Raw genomic sequence first — 3492 nt, 5'->3', positions numbered from 1 at the left:
GCGCCCGCGGCGCCCCCGAGCCACGGTGTGGGGGCAGGCGGAGGGGCTGCGGGAGACGGGGGGGGGGGGGGGGCCGCCCCCGGCCCCCGCCGTCCCCCCCGCCCCCCGCTTTGCCAGGAGCTTCTGCTCGTCCCAGCCGTGCTGCTGGAGGGAGCGCCAGCACGAAGCTGCCTGCGCCCACTCGGTCGCAGCTCCCCGAGGATCCCCAAATCTTTCCACAGGCCCACAGCGCCTCGTGCTGAACAGCAATGGCTCCCACCACGCCGCTCCTGCTGCTGGCAGGGATGGCGCGGGGTGACCTTGCTGCTGGGAAATGGCTCTGGCTTCTTCCAGGCTGCGCCTGCCCTGGAAACAGCTGACACACGCCGTCCTGTGGCACCACGGGCAGGCATGTCCTGCAGCAGTGCTGCTGTTGGCTGTGGGCAGCTCTGCAGCTCTCGGTGCTCTCTGCCTGCGCCAGAGAGGGGGCCCACAGGCATCTGGATCCTGGCAGAAATCCCTGCTGTCCCCGGAGCAGGGGGGCACGTGCCCAGCACAGTAGTGAGAACTCCCATCTTCGCCCGTCGGGCTGGACCAGCTGGAGGCTGGTGATGCTCCATAGGGCAGTCCTGGCCCACGGCCACAGGGCTCTGCTGGGAAAGCCTGGGCTGTGCCCCCCTCATGCTGCAGGCGGGGAGGGGGGCACAGCTCTGCAGCACTTGGCACCTCTCCTGGCACTTGCCAGGAGAGCAGTGGGGCAGGTGCATTCGGGTGCCCTCCTTCCCCTCGGGGAGCACACGCTGCCTGGCCCCTGCCCGCCTGGTGCACGTGCCGTGTCACTGCCTCCCCGTGCATGCAGCCTCCCCGACAGCCCCGTCCAGCTGCCTGTGGCATGGCCCCTGCGATGCTGCTGCCATCTTCCTCCCTCTGCCAGTTGCCACAACATGGCCTCAGCCCCCCCAGCTCTCCCTCCGATCCAAGAGCCCCCCACAGCTGCCCTGGCTGGCTGCCTGCACGCCTGCCGTCCTGCCTGCACCCCTGCACGCGGGGCCTCATCACCACCTCCCGCAGCAGCCTGTTCTGTCAGCCCTGCAGATGAGTGAGCCATAAACAGTCCTTCACGGAGACGTTTTTCACACACAGGGCCACATGTTAACAGTTTTTCTTTATTTACTGCCTCCATTTCCTCTTTGTTCCAGGAACTTGTCCTCCAACTTCAAGCTGCTCATGATTAGGCAAAAAGGCCTCTAATCTCCCCGATCTGATTTACCGTCACTGAGAGCAGACGCTTCCCGTTACTGGCCCTGGACCTGGGAGCATGGACAGCCGAGCTCTGCCGGCTGCTGAGCCGAGCCTCTCCTCCCCAAAGCTGCCCCGCTGCACGCGCTGCCTTCCCAGCAGCTTCCTCTTCCAGTAAGCGCTGGGCAGCCCGGCCGGTCACGCAGCAGGTGAAGGGCTGGGGGGGAAGTATAGCCGCTGGGCCCTGGGCTGGGGACCCCACTGTGTCTGAGGCAGCTGCCCTAGGGCAGGGCAGGCTCTGGAGCCACTTTCTCTGCTCCCTCGGGAATGGCCAGCTGGCTGGAGCATCCCTCAGCTGTGGCCTCCTCAGCTGCTCCCCCATCCGCTCCTGCTGCTCCTGGCAGGGGTGGCCGGGTGGCCCTGGGGTGCCCCATGGGGCTGGCTGCAGCACTGTTCCTGGTGTTGGGAGAGCACCTGTCCTGGCCATGCTTCTTGTCTCAGCCCCTGCAAGCGCTGGTTTCGGAGACCTGAGGGGGTGGCTCGGGGCTCTGTGCTGTGCAGCCCCCCCCAGCCCAGGTAGGACCTGGGGTCCACAGCCATGCAGGGACTCCTTCGCTGGGAGGCAGCCACATCCTTTGCAGGACCTTGCAGCGTGGCAGGGTCTCCCCCGTGGAGCCCCATGTCCTGCCAGCCCCACTGCCTCAGGGGTCTCCCCCCGCCGCTGACACCTAACGAGCTCCCCCGACTGTACAGGGCCCAGCAGGGCCATGGTGGGGGCTTGGCGGGGCCAGCACTGGGGCCGGCGGGAGGGCTCGTGGCCACGTGTGGGGCTGGCTGAGCCAAGGCCGCAGGCGTGTGGGCAGCGGGATGGCAGCTCCGGCGCCTGGCCGGCGGCTCGGTGGGGGCTCGGCCAGCGGCTGTGGGGGCTCGCCTGGGGGCTCGCCCAGGGCCGCGCTGTGCCACGGCTCCCACGGCTGCCACCTGCCAGCGCCGGCGGCGGCTCCCGTCCCCCCAGAACGTGCAGTCGCGGTGGGCTGAGCTCATGCTCCAGCGGTGCCTCCCCAGGGCTAAAATTAGCAGCAGAGGCCTGGCTGGGAGCGGGGAGCGGAGCCCAGGTCCCGCAGGGGAGGATCGGGTTTCCCCCCCGCCCTCCCTGCCACAGGCCTGGCAGCCGCCGGGGCGATTCCCGGAGCCGGCCGGGCTCCCCCTGCCCCCGGCCCCACAGGCAGCTCTGGGAGCAGCCGCTGCCAGGCTCTGCCCGCTCGCCCAGCTGCACGTCCCGGCCTCCAGCCCTGAGGCTAAGCCTCGACACGCGTCCCCTCTGCGTGCGCCTCAGGAGGGGCTGCGGGCCCGGGGGAGGCATGGTGGCCAGCACTGGTGTGGCTGTGCCTCCTCGGCCATCGCCGGGCTGGGGCCGAGCCGCCTGCCCTCCGGCTCACATGGCTGTCCTGGGGTCAGGGCTGGCGGCTGGCACTCTGCTCCCGGCCTCCCAGCAGAGCCGGTGGGCTGCAGGCTGGGCTGGGTGGGGGCTGCAGGCATGGGAGTGCCGGTGGCACAGGTGGTGCCCTGGGTGTCTTGTGCCAGCTGACTGCAGCTGGCTGCGGGGCCTGGCAGCGACCCCAAAGTGCTTGCCATGAGCTCGGGGGTGTTTTCCTGCTGGGCTGCTTTGCCCCCGTGGCCTTGCTGCCTGGGCTGCAGGCTGCCATAGCTCGTCCTTGTGCGCTGGGGCTGGCCGGGCTGGAGGGCCCCGCTCCCACCCAGGCAGGGGGGAGCCACCATCAATCATCCCCGGAGGGGTAGGAGCTGCGGAGCCAAGTGATTTCCTACTGTCGGGAAACATGGAGCGATGCCTGGAAGCGCTGGGACGTGCTGGGCTCCTGGCTCAGCCTGCCAGGGGCACAGCCAGGCGTCCAGCGTGCCGTGCCATGCCGCAACCAGTGCCAGGCCGTGCTGGGGGTGGACGCGGCACTGAGGGACGGGCGCTGGCCTCTCTGCTGGCCCCAGCCTGCCGCTGTCCCAGCGTAAAGGCGCCATTGACGTGTTGGGCCCGGGCTACCTGGGGCGTGTGCTGGTGGCTGCTCACACACACGGCATCCGAAGCAGCCTGAGCCCAGACCAAACCCTCGACGGCCCTGTTGGGACGCAGCCGGCGGGCGCTGCCACCCCAACCAGGTGGGGTGGGACCGCCTGGAGGAGGGCCGGCGGGGCTGGCCAGCACTGAGTGAGCTTTGGCCACGACTGCCGTCGCTGTGGTTCAGGGCCGGTTGTTCCCCA

The 3492-nt window shown here is 69.6% G+C and overlaps 1 protein-coding gene across 1 annotated transcript in view; it reads right to left on the bottom strand.

Annotated features, from left to right (window-relative positions):
• Window positions 1-3492, bottom strand: part of LOC104832129 (probable low-specificity L-threonine aldolase 2) — a 10933-nt gene that overhangs the window by 3437 nt on the left and 4004 nt on the right. The gene's annotated exons all lie outside the window — the stretch shown is intronic.

This window comes from Haliaeetus leucocephalus, unplaced genomic scaffold (genome assembly GCF_000737465.1).
Source record: "Haliaeetus leucocephalus isolate CR32 unplaced genomic scaffold, Haliaeetus_leucocephalus-4.0 Scaffold238, whole genome shotgun sequence".
NCBI lineage: Eukaryota > Metazoa > Chordata > Aves > Accipitriformes > Accipitridae > Haliaeetus > Haliaeetus leucocephalus.
The sequence above is the reverse complement of the archived record's forward strand: the minus strand, read 5'-3'. Positions and strand labels throughout refer to the sequence as shown.